Genomic DNA, 10,000 nt, shown 5'->3' with positions numbered 1-10,000 from the left:
ACTTAACGAGGCGGAAACTTAGCGTTGTTGAGGCCATTTTGTTAAGAAAAAAATAATATTCGTGGCTTTGTTGCCACTGAGGAGAATTTGAGGATAATTATTCAGATGACTTATAAGACCCATGCTGGAATTTCCCTTTTGGGGAACAGTTGGAGACAAAGGGCTTCGGATCTTTCTTAATTACAAGTCACATGAATCCGAATTACAGTTGCCGAGTTGCTGATACAGTTATTCAAAGAAATGAGGAATGGCTCCTTTGTAATGACTGGTTGGCCTTCGTACAGAAGCTACTCGGTTTTAAATATAACAGCGCAAATACACGTTTGTCGCACGTAGCCATATTATGAATGAATTTTTATCACATCACCGTGATTCATATACAAGCATTGAGCTACAAACGTCCTTTAATATCCAATTCGCTCTACCTCCGAGGTAGAGCGAATTGGGGAGGGGGAGGGGGAGGGATTGGGAAGGGGATGTGGAAGGGGGAGGGGAGGGACACATACAGAAAGGCAGCCAAAGAAATTAATATAATAGAAGGGGGAGGGGAAGGACACACACACACACACACACACAAACACACACACGCAGAAGGGCAGCCAAAGAAATAATAATAATAATACAAAAAATAATAGATTAAGGTTTCCTCGCTCAATTCTCATTTAGGAGCTAACACTTGCAGAACTTGCATGAAAATGTGATTTACGGAAATAATTTTTGGTTACAACCTAAAATGAGTAATGATTTTCTTTTATTTCATTTAGTAGACTTCACTGACAGTTTGCTTACGCGAGGTAAGCTATTCATCATTGATACAAGTCGCATACTAATAAAGCATTTTACAGAAATGAACAGAATATTTCAATAAGAAAACATCGCCAGCTCTCGCCTTACACCTTCCACAGAAGACGGGCTTTTCTTACATTTTCATTTAAAATTTAACTTGACATCCTTCTCTCCCCTGGCTCAAACACAGCCATTGCTATTCCACAGATGTGCAATTTAGAGCAATACGAATGATGGATGTTTGCAATTTCACCCACGTTTTATGCTCTTACATGCAAACCGAGTTGATCTGTAGCCAACTTGATTACCTACCTACCTTAAGATCTGGTTAATCAACCCTCATCTGAGTACCCGATTAGGCAGCGACCCTTGACACACCTGAGGGGTAGCTGGGATCTGCCTAAGAAATACGAGTATTTGGAATCTGTCGGATCTTGGTTTGATTGTAAAAGTCATAAAAAAAGGTCGATAATGTAGGAGTTTCGGGAACTTGATACGCAGCCAGTGTTGTCACCTTGAACCTCTTAAGCACGTTCATCTGAAGAGGTACAAACAGTTTGAAGCGATCTTGTTGAAATACCTCGAGGGTATCATCTTCTTCTTCGTTTAACGTGCTTTTTTTCCCATTTGAAATACCACGTGGGTATCCCGTTCTCTTATTCACATCAGTTTCCTACCTTTCAGAGAGAATCGTCTTCCTCCCTGAGTACACACACACGCACACATATACGCGTGCGCGCAAGCACACAACCACACTCCTACCTTCTTTTACATGCACACCTGCTCGACCATACATAATTCCTCGGTTATCACAGAAATCGAATCACGACTAATCTCAATCAAATCAACGTCTGCTTTAAGTAGCAGGACGCCTTTTACTAATTTTTTTTATTTTTCATTTCTTAGAAATAACAGAAAAATAACTGGCATGATTTCCTAAGGAATTTCAAGGGATGTTTGTACAAAAGCAGATATAGTCAAGCATTAACAATTTCGTTTTATTCACGACTGAAGAATGAAAAAGGATAATATACCGGCGTAAATTTGGCTGCCTTCAGGGCGATGACATATCTAGTTACAGAAACAACGAAAGTCCGAGAAGACTTGCTGAATCGAGATTTCACAATTTCCGTCTGAAATTGGTTGACTTGGGAAGCAGGACGTTTGTCTAGATTGTAATCACCAAGGTCTAGCTCTTTCTCTCTCTCTCTCTCCTTACACACACACATACACACAAACATATAGTCCATATATTTAAATACAGTATATATATATATATATATATATATATATATATATATATATATATATATATATATAGTATATATATACATATATATATTATATATAAATATGTGTATAAATAAAATATATATATATTATATATAAATACATATAGTATATTATATACATATATATAATATATATATATTATATATACATATATACATATATATATGTATATCATATATATACATATATATATATAAATATATATATATATATATATATATATATATATATATATATATATATATATATATATATATATATATATATATATATATATATAATACATACACAAGACAACTGTGGTAAATACCTCGAGTAGAAGGTAACGTCGCACGTAGCACCTGTCTCCCTCCTACTCTCCCGGATATCAAGAATCAATATCAAAAAATGAATCGAATGCTCGCACTTACTATTCCAATTTATCACCCGCTGGCTGGGCCTATAAAGTAACAGATGACGCTGGTCAAAGGATTTCGAGGCCGTCGAGGCCCGAGCATCACCCACGATGGAAAGACAATCATTCGTTGAAGTAGAATTTAAGGTTTTCAGGTCTTGTACTGTCGTTTGTGTCGCGCTGCTGACAGGCAATGATTCGAATGACTGCTTCGGAGCCGCCGCACGATTAGACGAAAAAAGAAAAAGTTATAATAGTAATCGGGTTGTGAAGTTTATTTTAGAGGAGGATGTCGGCGGAGGAGAGAGAGAGAGAGAGCAAATATTTCTCCCTCTCTGTTATATATCTACCCATTTATCTATCTATCTATCTATCTATTTATCTATATCTATCTATTATATATCTATATTATATACATACATATATATGTATATATATACTGTATATATATATGTGTGTATATATACATATAATATATATATATATATATATATATATATATATATATATATATATATATATATATATATATATATATATATACACATACATATATGAACTATTAACGCTGACATCTTTTGTTAAAATCCCTCTGGAAGACTAGTAATACACAGTAGCCCAGACTCTATGAACAGCAAAATGCAGAACTAAATCCACCAACACAAGCTACATAAAAACATTTATAAGATAATCATCTACCAGACTAAAAGCTTGGCCGGAAAAAAAAAACACCAAAGAGCGCAAGCTGGTTATTTATGAAAGCACTTTTTATATTCCGGCATTGGCGACTTTTATTACCATAACTCCAGTAATTAACGTTAATTAAGGTGGAGCCAATTTACCCGTATCCATAGGGCTCGCCCGAAGGTTTCCTTATCTTAAGACGTGAAAACTTGAAGCAACGTAAAGTTCAAGAAGGAACCGACCCCGTATAAATGAGGGTTGTTGTATGGGGTCAACGTGTTTTTCTAGTAAAATACCGAAAGCTGATAAAGCTTGTAGGAAGTTTTTCAATTACTGAGCTAATGCAGATGGCGATGGTTCATGATAAGGTCACCCAGCCAACTCACTCAGGGTCTTCTTCTTCATCTTCGTTTTAACGTGCTTGTTCCCATGTTTATATGGGGTAAACACGATGCCTTCTTTGAAGGACTTTGATTTGGGTTGGCTCTAATGCCTGATAAAGAAGGGTGGGTGTGTGCTGAACGTCCCTACTTTTATAAAATACCGAGCGTTACTAGAAACTGCAACAAGCCCTAGAAACGTGACGCATGCGCCAAGGAGTCATGATAAGACCCATGAGGCAATAGCGTAGAAGTATGACCTATTCCAGGACGAGAAAACGTGCATGCACCTGGGTCAGACACTGAAGACACAGAGTTCATCCAACGGCGTTCTTTAGGACAAGAACGTCCTAGGAATGGATTTGTAAGAACTCATTATATTTCTTGCCTCGCGGCGTCACACCCACGCCATTATACCCTAAGGACGGTGAGTTCTTCACTGCACCTTTTGAAGGATCTTTTTGAGAGAAGAATGTCATTATCATTTGTTTGACTGGACAATCTCATATTTTCCTTAACTTCAAAATGAATTTTAATCTTATTTGAAATTATGTTTAATGCAATATATAGAGGTAACACCGGTGTTAAAACAAGCTGCGAATGTCTGTATGAGACATACATACATGCGTCGCATATATATATATATATATATATATATATATATATATATATATATATATAAATAATATATATATATATATATATATATATATATAAATAATATATATATATATATATATATATATATATATATATATATATATATACATATATATACATATACTGTATATATATGTATATGAGAGAGAGAGAGAGAGAGAGAGAGAGAGAGAGAGAGAGAGAGAGAGAGAGAGACAGACAGACAGACAGACAGACAGACAGACAGACAGAGATATTTGCTCCTATACAATGTATGCCCAAGGAAAGACGCATACAAAGAAATGTATGAAAGCGAATGCCAGTATTACAAGCAGTCAAGATTTCAATTTTTTTTTTCATTTGCCTAAGCTGTAAAATAGTCACGATCGTACAATTCACTATTATTAACAATTTTGCTTAATGTATTAAAAATGCAAGGAAATGTAATACTTTTGTTTGTTTGCTGAATCACAGATCATTACATTTAATTTTATGTTATATTTGTTACTATTTCAAAGCGCTCAGCCATATACTTTAGTAACTTGAAATTTCGCATTTTCATCAAAATTTTCATTAACAGCAAAACACCAAGAGCAATCGCAAGTTTCTTTTAATTTTAAGTAATATAAATAATCGTACTTGTATCTTTTTTTAAATCTTTTGATGCCACGTATTTTCAGTATCAACAAATACTAAACCTAAACAGACAGCCAAGGGAACTGGCTTTCCATTTCAATTTATCTAAAAATGATCTATATTCCGTGACACTCATTGCGTGTATGACTTCATTTTGTCCAGAACAGCTGAGTTTTTTTCGAAACAACCCTAAGGGAAAGAAAGAGAGAGAGAGAGAGAGAGAGAGAGAGAGAGAGAGAGAGAGAGAGAGAGAGAGAGAGAGAGAGAGAGAGAGTCCTTTTTTCCAATTCGATACAGTGTTTCGCCGTGATACACACACGCACACACTAACCAGAGCAAATTGTCTTATTAAGATTAAATTCAATCAGTACCAAAGAACAATTCAACTCCACAAAGAAAATATCGGGAGGACGCTGCTCTGGGAAGACAGAATTACAATGCGAGCAACAGAAAAAAAGATCGGCCATTACAATAACGGTTCCAATCAAGGACGAAAGGGTAAGGAGGAGAAATTTGCGCGAAAGGAAAGGAGCATTATCAATGTTCCGTTACCGTGTCCTCGGCAATATCCTTCCCCCCGCTAGGGCGACCTTGGGGCGGGGTGTCCTACAAGTACAGAGGTCTTACTTCAACCTTAGCCTCGTAAAGTGACGAGAGCATTTCTCTAGCCTTCCACTGTGCTTTTGTTTCACGTTTTCTCATCTAAGACCTCTGCCGAATGATTAGGACTTGAAAAACTTATTTCTTCGCAACGCCTGATTGCCATTAGCGCCGACAGCCGCGGCATTGCATGACTGCCGAGCTCTGCTACTGTACTGGCGGACGAGCAGGGCTTTTCCCGCGTGAAACTCGGGTGCCGAGTGTGGCTTTTTCGCACACCTCTCCATCTTCCATGGTTATCCATATAAATGAGGCAAATGACAGATATAACCTTGATCGGTGCGCCAAATATTAGCATTTGAAGTTAAGTCTGGGCGAATGCATTTGTGAATTACAGATAAAGAAAGCGACACAGCAACATCTGGTTATTCGTAACAACCGCTAGCTTCCTCCTTGGGGTGAATGGCCCGTACGTGACATGACGAAATGTCTCGGAAGGGCCGATTTGCCGTTCTCGCAACCGGGAGCGTCGCTCTTATCGGCAGTTCTATCTTCCATCATCGTTCGTCTGAAGGTAAGGGTTAAAGCCCAATAACCATCCTGTGTACAATGATCCTTGTGGTTACACGCCGTCGGTAGCAGCATACATACACCCACAGCGGCTCTATTTGGAGTTCCTTGAGACCATCTTCACTGGATGACGCGAAAGAACAACCGTCGCTCCGTTTTCAACTGAAACTCGCCCTTCGGGCCTCCCAATGGGTTACGCTGAAGCAAGAATCCCTAAAGGCGATCTTGCCTTGAAGGCGTAGGCACCGAGGAGCCTTATGACGGAACCACTGCAATTCACGATCAAGTTCAAGAAGATCGCAGTTGCGGGAAAGAAAGGCATGGAAGTTGCCGAGATACTATTGTATCGGGGAAGGCTGTTGCGCCCTTTTGAAAACGAGAATATCGCCGAAGGGGGAGGAGCTGCGGCCGTGGCCGTGAGTGCGTTCGTCAGTGAATCTCGGAGGGTGTTCGAGGGTCACTTAAGACGTTATGAGGAAGAGACTCGAGAGTCTGAGTCACAGTCGGGTGTGCAGTGCCGCAGTGTCAGGAACTCAAGGCAGAGAGCTTAGAGCGGCAGCCAAGGCAGACACACACGCAGACACACAAGCGCGCGCGCACGAACGCTTAACAGAGCTCCTTCATAACGTCCCTCAAGTCCGTTGCATCCAGAAGTGACTTGATTTTACCAACTGGTGGACTTGTGATCTCAACCAACCTCCCAAGAAGAAACCAAGTGTCAAACCTACAGTGTTTGTTTGAAACGAACAGTGCAATCTTACCAGTGAACAGTGCCAACATTGAATAGGTAAGAACCATGGATTAAACAAAAATGATAAAAAAAAAAATAATAAGAGAGTGCTTGCTTGCTTCAATCTTGCTCTTCGCGCATCTATTCGCTTTTGGATGAAGGACGAGTAATGTCCGCGACCTTCGCTTCTTATTTTTTTTCCTCTTGGGATGATTATCTTTACTCGACGTGGGAAAATACACATCACTTTTGTCTTCCATCGTTGTGCTGTTCGTGTTTACTTCATTTTCACCTATTCGGGTTCAATGGTGTTTCTGATCCTTATCTAAAAAAGTGTTTTTAGAAGACACTGATGTTCCTATACAAAACCCGAGGAATTACATAATTAAAATAAAATATCTAGTTAAACTGGTTAGGAATTATGTTTGTTCATGGCAATATAAAACATAAAAAGTAAATATTAGAACGTTAAGAATTTCTTTAAAAACTTGATAACAATGGTAAAAGTAGATGAGATTAATACAATTGAATTTCATTTGCTAATAATAGTCATCTAAATGAAAAATCAAGTGAGCTGGAGTGTCCAAACAGTTTAGACAAATAAATGTATTAGAGAAATTATTCAAATAAATACCAAGCAACTAAAATAATGTCACTGGTTGTTATACTCAAGACAAATTTAAGTTAGCTAGCTGGAGACTTCAACGCATCTAGATACCATTCTGATATGCTTAGAAACTAGCAAAAACAACAGCGATAACAACAAAAATATTAATAGAATGACAATTATAACGGTTATAAATATAGAAAAAAGTTCAATTAACACAAACTGACCATCCATGACTCGCCGAAGAACACAAGATTAAGATCGCCAGCAAGTGACAATTCATTCCCAGTTTTTTTAACTTCTGACCATAAAAGTACATAACAGCGAATACCATAATTTTTAAGTAGCTCTAGGAAATACGGTTATTGGTACATTCCAAAAGAATGAAAATCATTGTAGGAGTAAAAAAAAATAAAAGAGAGAAAGAAATAACTAGAAAGGTAACGTCATGGCAATGGACAGTTCTATGTTTCTTACAATCCCCTTCTAAAATTCGGCAGTTCTATATCATTCCGTTTTCTGCCGTATGAATGACAGGTCATCTCTTCCTTCGGAGTTAAACCCACTTTTCTTTTACCTTCCCTCTTCCATTAATTTTGTTTTCGAGTCTGGCCTAAGAAAGGATGTTAAGAAGTCTGTCTCACTGGCCACTACATGAATGAAATATGTTGAGGCAGAACAAAGGCCATGAACTCACTATACATTCTAAAAAAAAAAAAAAAAAAAAAAATTATCATAGTATACCCACTGGACGGCTCTTGAAGTATTCTCATTACAAAATTTGAACAAATCTGAGGTCAAATCGTCATATTCCCGTCTTTTAAATGCACAGAGTTGTTTTGATCTTGATATTTTGAAAAGCAAAGTAAACCAGAGAACTAAGTAACACAATTACTGTCGGCACAGACGGACACTCACCACCACCTAATACAAAAACCTGTACTTGTTGAGCTGAAATCTTCTACAAAGTCTGCCTAGTGTAACTGAAAATCTAAAACAATTTTTTTAGAATATTTCGATAAATCACAATCTTTTCCAGCAGCATGACAATGCTAATTTGCTTGGCAAAGTGGAACAGGGAAATCAATTTTTCCAACTCAATATCAATATACAAATAAATGATTCACATGAAACGTAGCACGTAACTAAACAAGAGCCTGTAAAATTAACAAATCCCAGAAGTATCACGTCGGACATTTCGGTACGGGACCTAAAAAACAAATCAAGAAAAACAATAAGGAAGTCACGATACGAAATACCAATGGAATCAAACAACCTAAGGGAAACATCCCTGGAATGCTAATTTGTTCCTTTTAAAACCTTTGCCGGACTCTTGCGGCACTTGCCCAGTAGGGCAGTAGGCAATCAAGGGACCGGTTTTCTGAGCTGGGCTCCGAGGGTGGGTTTCAAAACCAGTTTGTGAGTAACGCCCCTTTTTTCCAAAATTCTAAAGCACACAAATGGCAAGGCCTGACTGCGTCATCGAGAGGTCAGCTGAGAGCCAAGGTCGGTCGGGTTACTGAAGAGTGGCGAAGACTAGGGAGTTTCTGTCAGATAAACAGAGACAGGGTCATGCATTCTCATCGTATAGGCCAAAAATCAAAGGCACGAGGGACCGTCGAATTTGTAGTTACTGTCAAAGTACTGAAGAGACGGAAGACAAAATTTATATGGCTTCTGTCAAGGTTCATAAAAGGTGGGAATCTAAGCATAAACTTTTTGTCATAATTAATGAAAGGTTGCAGAATGATTATAAAATGTGAAGAGCTGCAATTTGTGAAAGAGAGAGAGAGAGAGAGAGAGAGAGAGAGAGAGAGAGAGAGAGAGAGAGAGAGAGAGTATGCAATTAGCGGCAGACAGAAACTGACTTGCACGATAAAATCGCCACAGACCAGGAACCGGGCAGAAAACAATGGCGGAATTTCGTTCACTTCCTTTCCTCTGTCGTTATCAAGTAGTAGAATCTGCTTACGGTCAAGGCCACGTAAAAACTGTTGTACTTAGCTCTCTTCATTTTCTTTGCGACCTCATTAACGGCGTTTCCTCTTTAAATTGTGTCACCTACTCGAACACCGTAACGCTTTCGTCGACTACGTCGTAGAGTTTTGACGAAAAATTAGACTCCAAAATATTTATATCACTTTAGAGAGAGAGTAAGGCTATGATAATTGCATTTTGCATTGTAAGAAATATAACTGGAAGAACAGCTTAAAAAATTAGTGTCTGTTATCAGTAAACATTCTTAACTGAATATTTAAAAGAAATTAAGACATACAAATGTACTATTTTAAAGCGAAGTTCGGCTTTCAATCTCATAATCAGTTTATAACTCTCTCCCATAAATAGCTCATTAGCTTCATACGCGAAAATAACCCGAACTATAAATTATCAGAAATTACGACACACAAATGTGCTATTTTAAAGCGAAGTTCGGCTTTTAATCCCATAATCAGCTTATAACTCGCTCCCATAAATAGCTCATTAGCTTCATACGTGAAAATAACTCGATTTATAAATTATCCCCCCAAAAATAATGGTTCATCCCATAAAAGTTTGTAGCAATCACCTGATCATTAAATACAAGAGGATTGCTACCCTCATACTAAAATGATTTGCTCCACTGTGCGTTAAGCGCAGACAAAAAGATAAAAAAAAAAAAAAACTTCGACAATATTTGATCA

At 37.8% G+C, this 10,000-nt stretch overlaps 1 protein-coding gene across 1 annotated transcript in view; it reads left to right on the top strand.

Annotated features, from left to right (window-relative positions):
* Window positions 1-6,480: 6,480 nt before the first annotated feature.
* Window positions 6,481-10,000, top strand: part of LOC136847719 (uncharacterized) — a 40,817-nt gene continuing 37,297 nt past the window's right edge. Inside the window, exon 1 of the mRNA XM_067119581.1 lies at window positions 6,481-6,769. The gene's annotated coding sequence lies outside the window, so the exon portion shown is untranslated. The remainder of the gene's footprint in view (window positions 6,770-10,000) is intronic.

The sequence above is a fragment of the Macrobrachium rosenbergii genome, chromosome 17 (genome assembly GCF_040412425.1).
Source record: "Macrobrachium rosenbergii isolate ZJJX-2024 chromosome 17, ASM4041242v1, whole genome shotgun sequence".
In the NCBI taxonomy this organism is placed as follows: domain Eukaryota; kingdom Metazoa; phylum Arthropoda; class Malacostraca; order Decapoda; family Palaemonidae; genus Macrobrachium; species Macrobrachium rosenbergii.
Note: the sequence above shows the minus strand (reverse complement) of the source record. Positions and strands in the feature narration are given on the sequence as shown.